This window comes from Schistocerca cancellata, chromosome 5 (assembly GCF_023864275.1).
Source record: "Schistocerca cancellata isolate TAMUIC-IGC-003103 chromosome 5, iqSchCanc2.1, whole genome shotgun sequence".
Lineage (NCBI taxonomy): Eukaryota > Metazoa > Arthropoda > Insecta > Orthoptera > Acrididae > Schistocerca > Schistocerca cancellata.
This window is the reverse complement of record NC_064630.1, coordinates 87,846,374-87,869,143: the sequence shown is the minus strand read 5'-3', so window position 1 is coordinate 87,869,143 and position 22,770 is coordinate 87,846,374.

The following is a 22,770-nucleotide window of genomic DNA, read 5'->3' as shown; positions in this document are numbered from 1 at the left end:
TATTTACACATTTTGTTTAATATCAAGTTTCTAGCTGCACTGCAGCATTGGTTAAAATAAAATTTAATATATGTTCTAATATAGTTATTTTATGCCTACAGATCCAGTCAATAAGAAATTTATGATCTACTTACAAGAAAACGAGGGCACATAAATAGACATTTCCCTTCACAGGAATTGCATAAATAATTTTTTTACGATTTGGTAACTTATCTACTAGCGTAAGTTTTTGTGATGCATCACTCTAATGTTAAGATGTGACATAGGTATTAGACATGGCCATTTTAGTGTAATATTTTTCCTGCTTGAGCTATGTCATGTTTAGGTATAAGTTGCTGCTGTTTGCCAGGAATAGTGTTATTGAATTTGACTTTGTATTACTCTGTTAAGCTAGTTTTACTACTGACTTATATTTATTGTTGCTGCACATTGGCTCATATTAGTTGTAATGTTGCATTGCTTGGTAATTTAGATTTACTGTAGCTTGCTTTGCAATTTTCCATTTTTTTGCTTTGCTGTTTGTGTTAATTTGTTATGTGGTGCTGCATTGCCTCGTCCCTTGGTATATATATCTGAGCTCAGTAGATTTAAGTTAGCTTAAGAGGGGGGTAGACTATATAAGAAACTGACTATGGAGAATAGGTAAAGAATGCATTGCGAAGTTATATGAAAAAGATTTGGGCCCCAATGAGTATTGTACAATCAGAAATAATTATTTTGAAACAAATGTGAACTGAATATAGAATGCAGGCTTAGATAGGACTTTTTGGGAATAATGATGAACGAAGGGAGATCTCCATGCAAAATACTGCAGTAAAACAAACCCTGTCCTTTCCTTTTGTGTCATCCCTCTATATGTTTGTGTACCCTTGTGTATTTGTGTTTTTCCTGTCTTTATGTGTTTAGCTGATGAGAGCTATGTTGTAGACATTTTCTAATATTCTGTTATTTAATTTGTAAAGATGTTTCGACATTATTTATACTTTTTGGTTGCTCACATGTGAAGGTGATGTTTCAAACGTTCTTCTGATCTTTTATGTATGTACTTATGTCATAATTTCTGTAACACTGATGTATATGTTTATTTCTATTCTTTTGTAAAGCCCCTATTACTACAAATGTTATCTGTATTGTTATGTTTTTAATGATGTATTTTGTATCTTTGTAATGGTATTCTTATGTTATATAATTGTAATTGACGCCAGTTAAATTAAGTAACTTGTAAGCATTCATTTCACTGCACATATTTCTGTTGGTCATAGTATATGGACAATATGTGAGAAGTAGGGACTGATAGTGTTTGCACGTGTGTTAATAATTCAGCAAGGGACTGGATAACAGCATTGCTGGTTCTAAGGACAATTCCAAAAACTTTATGAGTGCACAAGTGGTGGTTATGGACTTGCTCTATTATCCGCAAGACTCTTCCATGGTGATTGTGCATCTGCACAGTCGCAGCAGATGGCTGCTGGCCATCTCTACAAGGACTACAGTGGGTCTGCATCTCTGGTGGCTCACCAATACCACAATCTCTACCAGGACTACAGTGGGTCTGCTCTGTGATGACCTACCAACCAATATTCGTCAGAACTTCGAATGACTCTGCTGTGGGTTTGCTCTGTTGTGGCCCATTACCTGTCAGCATGTCAAGAGTCAGCACTGTCTTTCTGTTGGAAGGACAACACTACTTCTTCAAGACTGCATGGAAATCCATTACTTCTGTGTGCAATTTCTTTTACTAATGAGACTTTGTGAAAAACAAAAACTGTAATTACTATTATGAAGAACAATCTGGACTGTCTTTATGGACTGTGAGAAAATTTTAGCTTTTGACCAACATTGTATAAATAAGTGTGTGCATTTGATATCTTTGTTATTGTAATTATGAAAAATTTTTTCAAATCTGTATTGGCCAGTGCCCAACACCATTTGTAAAATTTTTTGTGGGGAGCATGGGGGCTATGTAAGTAGGCTGTTTATGTTTTCTCTATGTAAGTAGGCTGTTTATGTTTTCTTTATGTAAGTTTGCTGTTTATGTTTTCTTATTGGTAACGTTACATAGCGCTCTGTATGAAAATCACTGGCTGTGCTGTGTGCAGTATGTGGCTAGTTTGCATTGTTGCCTGCCATTGTTGTCATGAACTGCTATAGCTGGATGTGAACAGCGCGTAGCGTTGCGCAGTTGGAGGTGAGCCGCCAGCAGTGGTGGATGTGAGGAGAGAGATGGCGGAGTTTGAAATTTGTAAAAATTGATGTCATGAACTGCTATATATATTATGACTATTAAGGTAAATACATTGTTTGTTCTCTATTAAAGTCTTTCATTTGCTAACTATCCCTATCAGTAGTTAGTGCCTTCAGTAGTTTGAATCTTTTATTTAGCTGGCAGTAGTGGCGCTCGCTGTATTGCAGTAGTTCCAGTAATGAAGATTTTTGTGAGGTAAGTTATTTGTGAAAGGTATAGTTTAATGTTACTCAGGGCCATTGCAGGGACCTTTGATAGTCAGATTGCGTTGCGCTAAAAACATTGTGTGTCAGTTTAAGCACAGTATTGTATAAATCGTTCTGAGGGGACGTTTCAAAACCACAAGCGAATTAATCTCTTTGCAAACATTTAAAAAAAACACCATTGGGGCCAAGTAAATCATTTAAAATAAACTTTACATCAAATAACCAGGCAATCAATTATTATTTCCACATAGATTGGAAAGCAACCCCTGGGCGAGATATGAGCTTACAAGGTTATAGACAGTTTGATCAGTAGTAAACCAATTATTTCCCCATGAAAATTGACATACGCCACTAAGGCCGAATTGCACCGCAATTTTAAAAATGGTTTCAATTAAGACACATTCTTCTCGAAATCCCTCAAAATTCTTAAGACAAATATTTAAAACATTTAAGCCGGGAAACCTTGCAGAGCCACCACAAGCTTTAAAAAACTACAACTTGTACAATAATGGAGGCCCGAGATTGTGAGGCCGCGACTTGGCCACGAACGGTGGAGGCGACTGAGTACTTATCCTCGAATTAAGATGTGGACTCCGTTTGTACTTCCACCCCAGTACTCAAGCGCTAACTGCCGCACGTACTCAGGCACACCGTGCTCGCTGTCGTCTCTCCAGCGTCTCCCTAATACGCGCACTTCCGCGTGCCGGGCCCAACGTTGTTCCTTCCCCTTCCACTCGGTACTGCCCGCTATATCCTGAGCCGGCCCAGGCTCCAAAGACGAACGTCTGCCAGAGGGAATCGATAGTGCCTAAGCCAAAGATACCCCTGGCGCCAGTACCGCCATGGCTCAAGTACTGCAACACATTTAATTTTTTTCTGAAACCAGATTCCTTTTATTCAGAATATGAATAGAGCTTATTATTGTTCACACTTTTGGCTAAAGAACCCTGCTTTTACTCCACTTTACTGAGAGAGCCTTTATGCCCACATGGTACCACTCCATTGATCGACATCGGAACCAACGTCTTGTTCCTTCAATAAACTCCTCATCATCCATGTACTGTGCACTGTCCTAACACAGGGATCACTTGACCTAAATTGGTACTTAGCTTAACATTTGCGGCACGCTACGAAGGTGTGCCCAGCTGTTTGTACGTGGCTTGATTGATCAATGAAACTGCAGCCCCGGTATCGAGCTGGAACGGTATCACTTTGCCGTTAATGTCCAAGTCCACAAAAAGTTTATTGTCCTGTTGATGACAAGAGCGACTGTCTCGTGCATTGTGAACTGACACTGGTACAAAGTCACTTGCGACTTGACGGGAGTGCCGGCGATGTCGACGCACACAATTTGTGGGACGAACACAGTCACTATTAGAGAGAGTGGCACTGGGCGGAGTGGCATGAACTACATGAATTTCCATGGGCGAAGTGTCACGAGCCTGAGTATCCTTGGTTCGATTCCGATTCCGGCGCGAAGCAAAGGGCCTGGAATGATTTTGAGCTTCCGATCTGAGCTTTTTCTGGCAAACACTTTGAACATGTCCTTTTTTATTAAAGAAAACGCAAATAGCTTGGCGTGACGGGCAATTCTCACGCGAATGTCTAGTAGCACACCGCGAGCATGATTTTAGCACTGCATTCGCTTGCCGGCGCGATACACGTGGCTGAGAGCCAGGCGGCTTGGCGCGGTTGGGCACGAGGACTGTTTACTGTTCCATGCAGCTCGCCCGGCGGGCCGATGAACCTGACACACGGGTGGCGAAGTTTCAAATGATTCCTGAGCAAAGTCAAGTGTGTCCTGCCGATCCAATATGTCCATCACTTGTTGAAGAGAGGGATTGACTAGTTACAAAATCTGTTCCCTTATACGAACATCAGAAATGTTCTGTGCAATTGCATCACGCACCATAATATCTGAATAGGGGAGTCCACATTGACACTCAAAAGCACAATCCCTAGTAAAGCCTTGCAAGGTTGCAACCCACTCTCGATTAGTCTGACCTGCCGTACATTTTGTATGAAAGAAGGTATACCGTTTGGCAACTAGATTGACTGATTCTTTGAAATAGGCATCTAATGCAGACAAAATTTCGTCGTAGGACAGAGTTGCGACGTCGCATCGGGGAAATAATTTGACTATCACACGGTACGTTTGTACCCCGACGGAGGAAAGGAGAAAAGGCTGCCGCTCATTACCTTGAATTCTGTAGGCGGCGAGATGGAATCCAAATTGGCGTGACCACTCCGTCCAGCTTTCCAGTGCAGCATCAAAAGGACGAAAAGTTAGTGCAACCGCGTGTTGTAGCCGTGTTAGCGGTGGAGCGGCGGCCGCTGCATCGTTTTGCATTGCACGTTGACCCTGGACGAGCTGTCCAAGGGCATCCAGTAAGGCCTGCGTCTGCTGATTCTGTTGTTGTTGTTGTTGTTGTTGTTGTGGTCTTCAGTCCTGAGACTGGTTTGATGCAGCTCTCCATGCTACTCTGTCCTGTGCAAGCTTCTTCATCTCCCAGTACGTACTGCAACCTACATATTTCTGAGTCTGCTTAGTGTATTCATCTCTTGGTCTCCTTCTACGATTTTTATCCTCCACGCTGCCCTCCAGTACTAAATTGGTGATCCCTTGATGCCTCAGAACATGTCCTACCAACCGATCCCTTCTTCTGGTCAAGTTGTGCCACAAACTTCTCTTCTCCCCAATCCTATTCAATACTTCCTCATTAGTTATGTGATCTACCCATCTAATCTTCAGCATTCTTCTGTAGCACCACATTTCGAAATCTTCTATTCTCTTCTTGTGCAAACTATTTATCGTCCATGTTTCGCTTCCATACAAATACTTTCAGAAATGACTTCCTGGCACTTAAATCTATACTCGATGTTAACAAATTTCTCTTCTTCAGAAACGCTTTCCTTGCCATTGCCAGTCTACATTTTATATCCTCTCTACTTCGACCATCATCAGTTATTTTGCTCCCCAAATAGCAAAACACCTTTACTACTTTAAGTGTCTCATTTCCTAATCTAATAACCTCAACATCACCCGACTTAATTTGACTACATTCCATTATCCTCGTTTTGTTTTTGTTGCTGTTCATCTTATATCCTCCCTTCAAGACACTATCCATTCCGTTCAACTGCTCTTCCAAGTCCTTTGCTGTCTCTGACAGAATTACAATGTCATCGGCGAACCTCAACGTTTTTATTTCTTCTCCATGGATTTTAATACCTACTCCGAATTTTTCTTTTGTTTCCTTTACTGCTTGCTCAATATACAGATTGAATCGCATCGGGGAGAGGCTACAACCCTGTCTTACTTCCTTCCCAACCACTGCTTCTCTTTCATGCCCCTCGACTGTTATAACTGCCATCTGGTTTCTATACAAATTGTAAATAGCCTTTCGCTCCCTGTATTTTACCCCTGCCACCTTTAGAATTTGAAAGAGATTCTGATTCTGTAAGCGATAAAATTCGGGCAGTACATCTGGAGATGGTGGCGAAGCCATTACACAAGTAAATCAGGGCAGTATAGTTACGAACGCGGTGTGGCCTCGTCGCCAATTGTTATGGGTTGGCAAGAGAGTCAACACCGGTTTTGAGAGGAAGTCGAAAGTCACGCGTTTTAGCTCATGCAGACTGCCGTGAGGTCTGGAACAGGTCAAGGAAATTAGACTTTAGCACAAAACGTACCTTGATGCTGGAATACTTAACTTTAATCCATAAATGGTGAACATCGCTCTTGATGGTACATTATTCATAATCTCAATAGTAACTGGTAATGGCACCTTGCTAGGTCGTAGCCTTTAAATCGGCCGCGGTCCGTTAGTATACGTCGGACCCGCGTGTCGCCACTATCAGTGATTGCAGACCGAGCGCCGCCACACGGCAGGTCTAGAGAGACTTCCTAGCACTCTCCCCAGTTGTGCAGTCGACTTTGCTAGCGATGGTTCACTTTCAAAATACGCTCTCATTTGCCGAGACGATAGTTAGCATAGCCTTCAGCTACGTCATTTGCTACGACCTAGCAAAAATAGTGTCTCGCGGTGACACCGCATACTGCTTCCTGCGGAGTGCATCCTTCATTCGCTTAAACAGATCGAAGTTGGAAGGTGAGAGATTCGAGCTGTAGGGTGGATCACGAAGAACAGTCCAGTGAAGTGTTGTGAGCTCCTTTTGGGTATGCAGATGTGTGCGAGGCCTTGCGTTGTCATGGAGAATATTCCGTTTGTATTTTTCTTCAGTTTCCTGAGGGAACTTCAGAATTCATCGTTGCGCCACAAGGGAGTGCATCAAACAGAATATTGCCTTCAGAGCCCCAGGAGGCCGTCGCCACGATTTTACCAGCTGAGCATGCGACATTGAACTTTGAAGAACTTCGAGGAGATTTGCAAAAACAGACATAATGTCTTATGGGATAACAACAATCAGTGATTTTATAATGTTACTTAAAATCCGTCTTGATTGCAATTTTTTTTTTTTTTTATTATTCATATGACCGGTTTCGGTTCATTCAGAACCATCTTCAGATCTGATATTTCAGTTACAGGAGTAACCCGTCCAAATCCAGCAACTTTCACATGTGATGTAGCATGTGAAAGTTGCTGGATTTGGACGGGTTACTCCTGTAACTGAAATATCAGATCTGAAGATGGTTCTGAATGAACCGAAACCGGTCATATGAACAATTAAAAAAAAAAAATTTTTTGCAATCAAGACGGATTTTAAGTAACATTACTTCGAGGAGAGGTGTCGTGGCGCCAATCCATAGACTGACGTTTTGCTTCCGGTTGGAACTAATCAACCCATGTTTCACTGCCTGTGATGATGTCTGGCGTAAAATTGTCATGATCAGTCTCGTAAGCAATTCCTTCTTTGCTCCTAAAGTCTTCTGTCAGGCGGCGAGTAACCCAGCTGGCACACACCTTTGACCACGTGACGTGTCCTAGGGCTCCCAGCTCGACCATCTTCAATTTTGACGAAATTTGTACAGGATATACCTGACGGCCCTACGTGAACTTATGCAAAGTTTCAGGCTCACCTGTAACCTGGTTGAGGTGCTAGAGCCATTTTCATGAAGACCACTTTTACAGAGACCGAAAAGTCGTGAAGAAATCGTCAAGTTTGGTATTCCACTGTTCCTAATGTAAAAGAGCTATACTCTTGCTTCTGGGTATAGTGGTACAACTTTGTGTGCTCTACACACAAATGATGCAAATGGATCTCAAGTAGTGGACGTGTTTGGCAGAATTACCAACAGTGTTCTCCAGTTGAGCAGCGAGGTGTTCGTTCGTGATCGTCGATCATCTAGAATGGGAGTGCCCGCACGTTCAAACACTGCAGGAGTCACAGCTGGGTGCAACCGGGCGGTACGCGGGAGATCAGACAGGTTTGCGCCACCTTGTTGCGATGGCGACAGACGCCTCGCCCAACGACTCGCTGTGCTTTTTTTTCAGCGCCTGGTATCCGTAGACATTGTGCAAGCAGCTATGAATATCTGTCATGCTCTCGTTTTCCGCCAAAAGAAACTCAGTGTCAAGTCTCTGCAAGGAACAAACCTCCATTAAGGACGCAATTTTGAAGGCTACTTATCGCGCCACTACATATAGGAACAACATGAAACTATACGAGCTGAAGCTTGAATATTCGACGACGTTGCACAACAAATTTCGTACTTTTCCAAACGAATTTTTCAGAGAAAAAAAGTGTTGCATGACACTCAACATCCTTCACACCATTGACTGAACCGGCAAAATTATATCGTTCTACGACATTTAGGAGGTACGGCGTCATAGAGATTGAGATTCGTGAAAAGAAGCTTTTACAGTTGGAAAATGTGTAAATGTCAGGAAGTACCTAGAATATACTTGGTATTCGTTTTAACTTGGAAGAACTAGATATCTAGGAAAATATGCATCATATGGAAAAAATATTACAGACGAAAAGTCAGTATTTTCAAAATGGACATTTGTCTGTGAGAAAACTGGGTACCTCCGTTTTAGACCACCTCCCCCTCCTCCTGCCACCGTGAGTCTCAACTTTTTATTTTCAAATGGGAATCCCATTTTTTAATGTAGCTTCGGATTCTACGCCAAAAAATACCTAAAGTTTATCAAATACCATTTTGACATTCGTTTTAGTTAGCGCTGTAATCGGCGACAGAGTTACAGCAGTTGGACGGAAGAACACACCGAAATCAGTCAGACTGATAATGAGATTCGAGATGACCCTCCAAAATCAAACATACAGATGGAGTAGGGACACAAAAAAATCGACGTTGAAGGGTATAGGAAACTACGTAGCTTATTTACCAGAATTTTAATTTTCTAAACGTAAAAGTTTTACTGTGCAATCAAGCCTGTAAACCTAAATTAAATATTTGACAGTAATATACACTGTTTAGAAGAAAAAATGTTATGTTTCTTATCGAAAATATAAAGTAGAATCAAATAAATCGCTTCTTAACTGTAAAATCCGGAAAATTGAATTTTTTCGTTTGCAGTGACCGAATGGAACAAATGTTTCTAGTGAAAACTAAGTATTTTTTGGTGTAGGATCCAGATCTGCAATAAGAATTTGGGGCGGGGTGAGTCTTATTTCAAAATGAAAAGTCGATCCCTTACCATCTGATGATAGTGTTAGCACAGACACAAAACACTATCATTGCATCTGGATTTCTTTTTTATTGTGTGTTTTTCGAGATTTTAATTTATTCCTAGATAAAATAAATTCATTCATTTACCCATTATTTGACAATGAGAGCACTTACTGACTTGCTAGAAACTTTGCACATTATTTCAGATCTTACGAAACTTTATTGATGACACCACACACAAAAAAATGAAAGGAAAAGTTTATCCGTTACTACATTCTCCCCGTTCATGCAGTAAAACTGCCGCATTAGGTACGACGTTTTCATTTGTTTCTCTTTTACCACTAACTGTATTTACAACACGGTTTGCAGTGTCCACGCACAGCACAGAATGTATCTGCAAAATTATATCTTTGTAGAGGCAAGAAGGGGGTAAACTTGCCAGGCTGTATAAAGTGACCACTGCTTATTGTCTTGAACATTTCTGCTTCCTACCGAGAAGAGCCCAGGCTAGGTGTAATCGACGCCAGTAGTGTTGCAGGTTACATTGACAATGGAAGCTTGCTCAGTTATATTTCTGTAAAAACGTTTAGGTTTTTCGACAGTCTGATGCAAGGTAAGTAAGTCATATTACTCTAGTTGCTTCACTTTTATGTAGTGCAACAGGTTTTTGCGATATCACGGCTCATGCAATGCCTTTTGAGTTACAAATATAAGTAACTGTCCTTTCCTTCGGTAGTATAGTTTCGTTTGTGGACCAGTGATACTGACATGGTGTCCGATAGGGAAAACTGGCCACGCTACAAGTCGGGAAAAGTGACCAAGGTGGCCACATTTCGTCAAATTTCCCGCCGGATGGCCGCTGTTGCCGACCATTTCAATCTGTTTATTCAAATAAGAATTAGCTAATTCCATATTTTATGTGTACTATAATAGCTCAAATTAAAACAATACAGATCGTCTTATACTCAAAACCAATATCTATAATTGTGCTCTTTTGCAAGCGTTTGCAAGAGCTTCAAGATGCCAAGAAAATACATCCGGAAAACAGAGCAACAAACATGGGACGCTCTTGCGATGCAAACGGCAATTGAAGCAGTAAAGAATGATAGCATGCCTTCCACAGCAGCAGCAAAACAATTCAGTATTCCAGGGAATACGCTAAAACGAAGAGTTCTAGGGAAAAATAGAGATTCAGTTGGCAGTAAAAGATTATGAGCAGGTTAAAGGCAGTGTCCAGTCCAGAACAACAGCAAGAAATCCTTCATTACATTTTTGGGACGAAAAAGCGATTTTATGGGATTACAGTGTATGACTTGCAGTGATTAGTGTTCCAATTGGCAGTGTGTAACAATATAGTACATTGTTTCAACAAAGAGTCAGAAATGGCAAGCAAAATCCGAGTGGCGTGCTTTAGGGAACGGTGTCCTAATATTAATAGGAATCCACAATCTACCTCTATGGTCAGAGCACAAGTGTTTCACAAGGTGAACGTAGACAAATTTTTTGATTTCCTTAAAACATTGCAAGATGAACGATTTGATGCTGTTCATCGTCTTTATAATGTAGATGAAACCGGTCTTCTGACAGTCCAGTCCAAGAACAGCAAAGTGTTTGCACTGAAAGGAAGACGACAACTCGGAGCCGAAACTTCAGCTGATAGAGGTTTGCAGTCGACTTTTGTAGTGTACTTGTCTGCAGGAGGAAATTTCTTTTCCCCTTTTGCAAGCTTCCCTAGGAGATGACTGAAGGTTGAACTAAAAAAAATTGGGGCTCCGCCAAGAAAAGTGTTTGTATGCCAACTTAGCGGATGGATAGAGTGTGAAAGGCTTTTGGATTGGTTTGAACATTTCTCAAAACATGCAAAACCAACTGCTCAAGATCCAGTTCTATTAATGTTAGATGGTCACTCCACCCACCCTCTTCTTCTTCTGTAGTGGTCAATCCACGGATTGGTTTGCAACAGCTACAATGGCAGCTTGTCTCCATTCTGTGCGTCTTTCAGCTTTTCTTTTCATTTCTTTATAGGTGTCACATCCCACATCTTTCACGATTTGATCCATGTACCTCAGTCGTGGTCTTCCTCTCGGTCTTTTTCCCTCGGCATATCCCTCTATGATTGTGTTCAGGAGTCCTTTATGTCTTAATAGATGGCCTGTAAATTGCACTCTTCTTTTAACAATGGAACTCCAGAAGCTTCTCTTCTCACCTGCTCTTTCCAGAACCACTTCGTTTATGACCTAGTCGATACATTTTGTTTTGAGCATGCGTCTATAGCACCACATTTCAAAAGAATTTAGCTTCTGGTCTTCCTCTGTCCCGAGAGTCCATGTTTCACACCCATAGCATGCCACACTCCACACATATGATTTCAAAAATCTTTTCCTGATTTCAAGGCTGCTGCTCTTAAATGTTAATATGTTTTTCTTCTTGTTAAAAGCAGCCTTTGCTTGAGCTATTCTACTTCTCACTTCTGCCTTGCTCCTTCCAACCCTGGTAATATTACTGCCCAGATAAGTAAATTTATCAACTTGTTCAAGCAGTTCATTGCCTACATGACCTTGGACTTTCACTTGATCTTCTTTGTCGCATGCCATTACTTTTGTTTTCGCTTTATTAATTCTCATATTATATTCTTCACCCATAACTTTATCCATTCTATTCAGTAGGACTACAAGATCTTCTTCACTTTCAGCCAGGACAGCTATATCATCGGCATATCTTATCATATCTATTCGTTGGCCATGAATTACTACACCTGTCTGTGAATTTTCCCTTACTTTTTTCAGCGCCTCTTCAATGTATACGTTAAAGATAACAGGGCATAGTGCGCAACCTTGTCGGACACCTTTCCGTATCTGCACCTCTTCTTGTTTTGTCCGTCCACGGATAACTGCTGTCTCGCTTTTGTACAGGTTCCATATCATTTTTCTATCTTTATGGTCTATTTCTACTTTTTTGAGTACCTCAAACATCTTATCCCATTTAACATTATCAAAGGCTTTCTCTACATCTACGAAAGCTATGTATGTTTTCAGGTTCTTATCTAGTCGTTTCTCTATTATTAGTTTTAGAGCAAATATTGCTTCTCTGGTTCCTCTATCTTTCCGGAATCCAAATTGGTCTTCGGAGAGTGTAGCTTCGACTTTTTGTTCTATGCGTTTTAGGATAATTGAGGTTAATATTTTAGAGGCGTCCGTAACTAGGCTGAGCGTCCTATAATTTTCACATCTTGTAGCATTTGCCTTCTTTGGAATCGGGATCATAATGTTTTTCTCAAAGTCTGTAGGAATTTTACCCTGCTCGTACATGTTGAAAACAAGATTATACAACTCCTGATTCAGTTTTGCTCCTCCAGATTTCAGAAGTTCGGCTGGGACATTGTCTATACCAGGCGATTTGTTGTTTTTCAATTGTTTCAGAGCTAGTTCAAACTCTTCCTTTAATATAGGTTCACCTATGTTGTGTGCATCTACTTCTGTTTCTTCTTCCATGATGTTTTCAGACAGGTCTGGTCCGCTGTACAGTTTTCCTATATATTGTTTCCATCTTCTTGCAACTTCATCATCGTCATCCAACATATTGCCATTTTCATCCATCACAGCCCTACACTTGTTTCTTCCGTCTCCAAAGCAATGTCTCGCACATTTATAGGCCTTGTCGATATTTCCCTTGCTCATGTTGTCCTCAACTGAAATACAGAGATCATCAATGTATTTTTCTCTTGCTTGTTTTGCCTCTCTGTTGATTCTGTTTTTCAGACTCTTGTATTTCTCTTGGTCTTCCTTCTTCACAGAATTTTTTAATTTCCTTCTTTCTTCCACCATATTTAGTAGGTCATTAGTGATCGATTCCTTCCTTTTCTCTGTCCTTCCTTTCCCTATTGCTTCTTCTGCTGCTTCTAAAATACCAGTTTTTATTTTTTTCCAGCTGCTTTGGATGTCATTGCAGCCCTGTGTATTTGTTTTCTTGTCTGTTTCTAGTTGATAGTGCTTCAGTGTATTTTCGTTTTTCAGGTTTGTGAAATCCCATTTACATGTACTTGTTTTTTAATGTTCTTGAATTTTAGTTCAGTCGTCATCATAACGAGTATGTGGTCACTTTCCACATCACAGCCTGGATATGATCTGCTGTCCTTAACTTGGTTTTTAAATCTTTGCTTCACTAATATGAAGTCAATTTGATATGTGTTAATGTCACCAGGCATTTTACAAGTATATCTTCTTCTTGGATGATGATTAAAGAAGGCATTTGTAATGCAAAGTTTATTTCTTTGGCAGAATTCTACAAGTTTGTCCCCTCTTTCATTTCTTAATCCTAATCCAAAATTCCTTGCCACATCCTCTTCTTTACCTTCCCCAACAACGGCATTCATATCTCCCATGATGACAAGGTTTTCAGCTCCATTAATTCTGCCAATTACTTCTTCAAGGTGGTCATACATCATGTCGATTTCATCACCCTCGTGCCTCGTAGTTGGCATGTATACTTGGATTATGATTGTGTCTCTTGGTTTAGTTTACAATCGGACATAAGTTATCCTCTCACTATGTTGAACAAATCCTTTTGCTCTTAATCCCATCTCTTTACTGAGGATAATTCCCACTCCTGCATCCCGGGATTGTCTTGTGCTGTTCCAGTGTGTATGATTCAGTAATCCCCTGACAAAAAGTCGCCAGCGTTTGGCCATCTCATTTCTGAGAGTCCCAGTACATCAATATCCATTCGTTTCATTTCCATTTTCAAGTTTTCCAGTTTACCACATTTAAGAAGTGAGTTGACGTTCCATGTTGCTATCCTTCTTACATTAATTCTTTTGGATTTTGGTATCTCTTTAGTTGTCCCGGCCCGGAGATCCGAATGGGGGACTATTTTACCTCCGGAGAATGTAACCAAAGAGCTTTCCATCATAAGCTGTTGATACTTGGGATACCCGCCTGGGTCTTTAATGGAGTGGTTTCCCCTTGCCTTCTTCATTCTATGCCGTTGGCCACCTTGTGGCTCCTCCGCCTTTAGGAGCAGTTTCCCTCCCCAATGGCAAGAGAGTGCCCTTTCTTCTAGCCGCTCATCCGCCCTCCTAGAAGGCCGTTGGTAATTGATAGAAGGTAATCTCCTTATCCCGGGAGATATTGGGCTCAGTAGAAGTATAGGTTGGAAATGGAAGACCCCTAGCCCTCGAAACCTAATAGCGTCAGGGTCGGAAAAGAAGAAGAGTTGGCTGAGGGACGCCAATTAGGAAAGATAAAAGTGAGGAGCCTGGCATAAGTAAGTGGAAGCAATGCCAGGACTCAGCTCGGGACCCCGTGGTCGCCAGCCACGTACTCACTAGGTGTGAGCCCCTGAAGTCCATCCACCCTAAGAACATAAATTTCATTGATAGGACCAGAGAAAATCATACAACTGTTCTGTACTTGCCCCCACACTGTAGACACAAGCTTCAACCTTCCGGCTGCAAGGGGTAAATGTGCATGGCCAGAATGTGACTGTGTGAAAATACAGATTACTTCTTGACACCAAATATAAGTAAGAAGTCGAACGTCGGGCGAACGCTGAGAGTTTCAGCTAAAAAGAAATTTTTCAAGAAGGAATAGAAGAAGAAAATTCCACTGATGGGGACTGTGACACAAACTGCTTTTACTGTATGGAAGTCTTCTTCCAGACATAAAGAAAATGAAGGATGGATAACATATCGTAGCTGTAAATTTTGGGCTCATGGGCTCTGCGCTGGATGTAATTAGAATGATAATAACTTCGTGCGCTAATTTTATACGTGACTTAATATTGTTTCTGAATGGATATATTGTGAATGAAATAGACTGAAATAGTAACCCATAGTTATTCTTTGATTTCGCTACTTCCATCATTAGAAATAACTAATACTTGTCATCTGTTGACCTTTTTGTACCAACGATGAATTGAAACACGGTTCTTTCTCATTTGCATTATTGCTCCACTGACAACAGTCAATGATGAAATAAAAACTATAAATCTACCCATTTTTTAAGCGAAACAGGAATGGTGGCAAAGGACTCGCCACTTTACCTCTTAGGTACGTAATAGTGGATACTATGTAAGCATTCAGAAAACTTTTATATATCCTATAAAATATACTTTTGCCTTAGCTATAAACGATTGGTGTCATACCTTACAGTATATAGAACTAGTTTTTAGTTAAAACGAAGAGAAAACTACTCAGAACATATTCATCCAGCGTTTGGTAATGAGAGCAATTAAAGTCTTTAAACTATAAACGTAATATCAGAACTTTCCCACAATTTTTCTTACGTACGTAGCGTCAAATATTTAACACATTAACTCATTTGTAGGGTTCTAAGGTTTGCATTTTACGAGAGGCGGCAAGTTTTTCTGGATTATTTACCACAGAGAGCGTATGTATGGCACAAATGGCTCTGAGCACTATGGGACTTAACAGCTGTGGTCATCAGTCCCCTAGAACTTAGAACTACTTAAACCTAACTAGCCTAAGGACATCACACACATCCATGCCCGAGGCAGGATTCGAACCTGCGACCGTAGCAGTCGCGCGGTTCCGGACTGCGCGCCTAGAACCGCGAGACCACCGCGGCCGGCAGAGCGTATTTACTGAATATAGGTTGGTTGTAATTAAACTTGCGCTGCTTTAGCCAGTGTAGACGGAACACTGTCTACCGTATAGGTACCTTCCTTTGTACGAATGATGTTCACCGTATGCGCTGCAGGTTTTGCGCTGTTGGTAATGGTAGTGTCATGACCTGCTGTTAGGCACCGATACTGGTGCGACGAAGTAAGTTGCAATAAAAGCAGCAGTGTGCAGACAGTCTACATGGGTCTATCCAAGAGGGCGGGGATTTGCTTGTAAAGTTTCTTTTATCAAAACAACAGAAACAGTGCTGCTGCCCTTCGCGAATATCTGTGTTTTAAAGGAATACAGATAGATCCTCTTTCCGCACCAGTGTTGAAGAGCCCGAATCGGAAATTGGAATTAAACGGCGATTTGGGAATTGCTCCCGCTAGACGTCGACTGCCGGTTGCCCTACGAATTGTTGATGAAGTTAATGTTCCCATGGTCGACAATGCCGGACGCAATGTGCGATCCTAAATCAGTTCAAGAGCTGTGTCTCGACAGCGGAACAATCCAAGGTCCACATCCCAGCGAGATGCTTCGGACAGCAGTAGAGAAATTTCTAACGCGGTTCCAGGCTATTGTGGATACAGATGGTCGTCACAACGTTTGAAACCTGGAGAGCAAACACGGTACACAATTAACAAAAGTTATTCCTCTCATGTCGAAATGAATATGTGTTTCTTTCAATGGTTTATTCGTTATTTCTTTTCCGCGTTTCCGTAAAAAACCTTCTACAAAGCTTCATTGTCACTACGATCAGTCGTTTTTCATGTCGATCCTTTCAAGTAGCGAAAGTTTAATTATAAGCACCTTGTGTATGTATAGAGGAGACTCTATGTATACCAATGTATGTGAAGTGTCGCGTAGTCAGTTCGCGCTGGCAAGCACTTCTTTGTCGACGATTGGTGGAATGGATTGTGTTGTTTTGGCCGTATTGGTGTGGAGTCTCGATTTCAGAATGCAGTTATTCAGCTTCGAACATATCAAATGAGGTAATATGTGGCTATGCATTCGCGCACGCTAAAATTGCAGAGAACGGAGTATCGTGTTTAGGGAACGTTTTCAGTTTAAGCTTTTTCATCGTAGCATCGTAGCAACATGTATGTTGATTACTAGAAGATTATTGGTTTAAGCACTTCATAACACGCATGAACTCAGGAAATGATCACATTACTCTTTGCCACTTTCCTTTTAATGTACCAAATATAAGAGGAGTTTTGCTAAAACTGTTCGCTTTGAGAGCTTTCTGTTCTATATCCAAATCACAGCCATTACAAAGGCCAACGAAAAAGTTTGTTTGGAAAACTTTTTTCACTTTGATAGCTGACCTTAATAGGTTGTTATGAGCTGAAACCAAATCTAGTCTTAGATTTTTTGTATTACCCATAGTTTTCGAGCAATATGCTTTCATTATATAGTATAAAAATCTTATCCTATACGGTAAATGGGGAAATTAATGAAACGCTTTGTTACAACATAAGCACGGTTTCTATTTACAGTAAGCAACTTAAGACAATGGTATGTGTTAATAGAGGTTTCATTTGTCAGCTAGAATTGGTTCGTATTTTCTTTCTCTTTTTTCTTTGAAGCTTCTTGTGTAGCTTTGTCTACGATGAGTCGTCTGCTGAACTTCTCGATGAAGTGACCAACTGCAGTCCCCATCATGTTGGTGTTCCAGCGGCCCTGGTAGCGTTTTTCCATCTCTTTAATGTCCTGGTGAAAACGCTCTCCTTGGTCCTCACTAACATCTCCCATATTGTCCTGGAAGTAATCAAGGTGACTGTTCAAAAAGTGAACTTTCAGGTTCATTAAACATCCTAAAGTTTTAAACTTCTTTAACATTGTAGCTATAATAGAAACATATTCTGGGTCTCTTTCATTTACTAAGAACTATGTAACATCTTGCTCGAATGATACCCATGTTTCTTTCTCATTTGAGGTCATTGTAGATTCAGAGTTAACATCAAGCATCTATTTTCTAATGTCAGGTCCAACGAAGATGCCTTCTCTTAGTTTAACTTCTGAAAAGTGTGGAAACTTTTGGCAGAGATACTTAAAACATGGTTCATCTTTAGGCAAAGCCTTTACAAATTCTTTCATTATTCCTAACTTTATATGTAGAGATGGTAGGAGTGCTTTTTTTGGATCTACAAGGTTTGTGCGCAGAATGTTCTTCTCACCAGGTTTTAAAGACTCCCTAACAGGGCAGTTCTTTCTGCACCAGTTTTGATCCTAGCCCTATTGTCCCAGTCACACAAGAAACATGGAAATTTGGTGAAGCCACCCTACTGACCAAGGATCATGCATGTTACTTTTAGATCGCCACATATCATCCAACCATGAGCAGAATAGCTTATTTTATTTAGCACTATTCCTAGGTTTTCATAGCTTTCTTTCATATGTACAGAATGTCCAACAGGTATAGATGCATACATGTTACCACTGTGTAATGTCCGCCCCAGCAGCTGAGTGGTCAGCGTGACGGATTGCCGTCCTCCGGGCCCGGGTTCGATTCCCGGCTGGGTCGGAGATTTTCTCCGCTCAGGGACTGGGTGTTGTGTTGTGTTCATCATCATTTCATCCCCATCCGGCGTGCAGGTCGCCCAATGTGGCGCCGAATGTAATAAGACCTGCGCCAAGGCGGCCGGACCTGCCCCGCGAGGGGCCTCCCGGCCAATGACGCCAAACGCTCATCATCATCATCACCACTGTGTAATAAAACAGCCTTTAAACTAGTTTTCGATGAATCAATAAATAGACTCCAGTCTTCCTTTTTGTATTCAATACCAAACTGATTCATCAGATCGGGAATGTCTGAGCAGCACACTAAAACACCTTCTTGTTGAAAAAACTTGGAAGATTGCTGCTCTCTCTTTCTATACATGTATATGCTGGTTCTAACTGCCCATAAGTTCTTTTCTTTTACTCTAGAGCCAAGCAATTAAGCTTTTTCTTTCGTTAAGCCCAGATCCCTAACGAAATCGTTAAGCTCAGTCTGAGTAAACAATTTGGGCTCTAGACTTTCTGTATTGCAATGGAATTCAACATCATCTGGTTCATCTAAATCAGACTGTACATCAGAAAATACATCTGTTGGAATAGAATTTAAATCATCTGGTGTTTCAGGCACTGGCAAATCTACAGCATACCCTACTGTTCGGCTGCCGGACTGAAGGCTAGGGTCGCTTATTACCTTCTTGTTAATCGAATTATGACCAGTAGTGTCAACACTATTTCTTGGCTCCCTCCACATCCTAGGCCCAGCAAATCTAAAGGATTTTTTCTCCTTTTGGACGTTTTCTCAGATCTTCAACATACACATAACATACCTTATGTGGCAGCCAAGATTTGTCTTGATAACCAAGGTTAGATCCAAAGTATGATTGATAAACCTTTTTCACAAAGTCTGTAACGTTTCTTTGGTTTTTTTTCATCACAAATTCACCACAAATATAACGAAAACTGTCAACAGAGTTTTTACAACCACGATTAGACATTGTACTGAGCATATACACAGGAGACGGAAAAGTGAGGTTAGGTTGACAGTAAACACAACTTCATCTGTTAATACAAAACTAGACTCGACCTTTATTGGCTGAAAATTTTTTTCAGCAGTGCTACCAACATCATCTACATTCATTACACCACATTTTTAAATTATTTTAACTACATAAAAGTTGTTAAAATCTTTAAAAATCGCTTAATTTAGTAAATTAACTGTAAAATGTGAAGAAATGATGTGTGATACAGTTTTTTAAGTATCACATTTGGATTTCCTACCGTAAAAAACATAATAACAAGCTGTTGTTGTTGTTGTGGTCTTCAGTCCTGAAACTGGTTTGATGCAGCTCTCCATGCTACTCTATCCTGTGCAAGCTTCTTCATCTCCCAGCACCTACTGCAACCTACATCCTTCTGAATCTGCTTAGTGTATTCATCTCTTGGTCTCCCCCTACGATTTTTACCCTCCACGCTGCCCTCCAATACTAAATTGGTGGTCCCTTGATGCCTCAGAACATGTCCTACCAACCGATCCCTTCTTCTGGTCAAGTTGTGCCACAAACTTCTCTTCTCCCCAATCCTATTCAATACTTCCTCATTAGTTATGTGATCTACCCATCTAATCTTCAGCATTCTTCTGTAGTACCACATTTCGAAAGCTTCTATTCTCTTCTTGTCCAAACTATTTATCGTCCATGTTTCACTTCCATACATGGCTACACTCCATACAAATACTTTCAGAAATGACTTCCTGACACTTAAATCTATACTCGATGTTAACAAATTTCTCTTCTTCAGAAACGCTTTCCTTGCCATTGCCAGTCTACATTTTATATCCTCTCTACTTCGACCATCATCAGTTATTTTGCTCCCCAAATAGCAAAACTCCTTTACTACTTTAAGTGTCTCATTTCCTAATCTAATACCCTCAACATCACCCGACTTAATTCGACTACATTCCATTATTCTCGTTTTGTTTTTGTTGATGTTCATCTTATATCCTCCCTTCAAGACACCATCCATTCCGTTCAACTGCTCTTCCAAGTCCTTTGCTGTCTCTGAAAGAATTACAATGTCATCGGCGAACCTCAAAGTTTTTATTTCTTCTCCATGGATCTAAATACCTACCCCGAATTTTTCTTTTGTTTCCTTTACTGCTTGCTCAATATACAGATTGAATAACATCGGGGAGAGGCTACAACCCTGTCTCACTCCCTTCCCAACCACTGCTTCCCTTTCATGTCCATCGAGTCTTATAACTGCCATCTGGTTTCTGTACAAATTGTAAATAGCCTTTCGCTCCCTGTATTTTACCCCTGCCACCTTTAGAATTTGAAAGAGAGTATTCCAGTCAACATTGTCAAAAGCTTTCTCTAAGTCTACAAATGCTAGAAACGTAGGTTTGCCTTTCCTTAATCTTTCTTCTAAGATAAGTCGTAAGGTCTGTATTGCCTCACGTGTTCCAATATTTCTACGGAATCCAAACTGATCTTCCCCGAGGTCGGCTTCTACTAGTTTTTCCATTCGTCTGTAAAGAATTCGTGTTAGTATTTTGCAGCTGTGGCTTATTAAACTGATTGTTCGGTAATTTTCACATCTGTCAACACCTGCTTTCTTTGGGATTGGAATTATTATATTCTTCTTGAGGTCTGAGGGTATTTCGCCTGTTTCATACATCTTGCTCACCAGATGGAAGAGTTTTGTCAGGACTGGCTCTCCCAAGGCTGTCAGTAGTTCCAATGGAATATTGTCCACTCCGGGGGCCTTGTTTCGACTCAGGGCTTTCAGTGCTCTGTCAAACTCTTCACGCAGTATCGTATCTCCCATTTCATCTTCATCTACATCCTCTTCCATTTCCATTATATTGTCCTCAAGTGCATCGCCCTTGTATAGACCCTCTATATACTCCTTCCACCTTTCTGCTTTCCCTTCTTTGCTTAGAACTGGGTTTCCATCTGAGCTCTTGATGTTCATAAAAGTGATTCTCTTATCTCCAAAAGTCTCTTTAATTTTCCTGTAGGCAGTATCTATTTTACCCCTAGTGACATATGCCTCTACATCCTTACATTTGTCCTCTAGCCATCCCTGCTTAGCCATTTTGCACTTCCTGTCGATCTCATTTTTGAGACGTTTGTATTCCTTTTTGCCTGCTTCATTTACTGCATTTTTATATTTTCTCCTTTCATCAATTAAATTCAATATTTCTTCTGTTACCCAAGGATTTCTATTAGCCCTCGTCTTTTTACCTACTTGATCCTCTGCTGCCTTCACTACTTCATCCCTCAAAGCTACCCATTCTTCTTCTACTGTATTTCTTTCCCCCATTCCTCTCAATTGTTCCCTTATGCTCTCCCTGAAACTCTGTACAACCTCTGGTTCTTTCAGTTTATCCAGGTCCCATCTCCTTAAATTCCCACCTTTTTGCAGTTTCTTCAGTTTTAATCTACAGGTCATAACCAATAGATCGTGGTCAGAGTCCACATCTGCCCCTGGAAATGTCTTACAATTTAAAACCTGGTTCCTAAATCTCTGTCTTACAATTATATAATCTATCTGATACCTTTTAGTATCTCCAGGGTTCTTCCATGTATACAACCTTCTATCATGATTCTTAAACCAAGTGTTAGCTATGATTAAGTTGTGCTCTGTGCAAAATTCTACCAGGCGGCTTCCTCTTTCATTTCTTAGCCCCAATCCATATTCACCTACTACGTTTCCTTCTCTCCCTTTTTCTACACTCGATTCCAGTCACCCATGACTATTAAATTTTCGTCTCCCTTCACTATCTGAATAATTTCTTTTATTTCATCATACATTGCTTCAATTTCTTCGTCATCTGCAGAGCTAGTTGGCATATAAACTTGTACTACTGTAGTAGGTGTGGGCTTCGTATCTATCTTGGCCACAATAATGCGTTCACTATGCTGTTTGTAGTAGCTTACCCGCATTCCTATTTTCCTATTCATTATTATACCTACTCCTGCATTACCCCTATTTGACTTTGTGTTTATAACCCTGTATTCACCTGACCAGAAGTCTTGTTCCTCCTGCCACCGAACTTCACTAATTCCCACTATATCTAACTTTAACCTATCCATTTCCCTTTTTAAATTTTCTAACCTACCTGCCCGATTAAGGGATCTGACATTCCACGCTCCGATCCGTAGAACGCCAGTTTTCTTTCTGCTGATAACGACATCCTCTTGAGTAGTCCCCGCCCGGAGATCCGAATGGGGGACTGTTTTACCTCCGGAATATTTTACCCAAGAGGACGCCATCATCATTTAATCATACAGTAAAGCTGCATGCCCTCGGGAAAAATTACGGCCGTAGTTTCCCCTTGCTTTCAGCCGTTCGCAGTACCAGCACAGCAAGGCCGTTTTGGTTATTGTTACAAGGCCAGATCAGTCAATCATCCAGACTGTTGCCCTTGTAACTACTGAAAAGGCTGCTGCCCCTCTTCAGGAACCACACGTTTGTCTGGCCTCTCAACAGATACCCCTCCGTTGTGGTTGTACCTACGGTACGGCTGTCTGTATCGCTGAGGCACGCAAGCCTCCCCACCAACGGCAAGGTCCATGGCTATTTTCAGGAAAAACGTTTT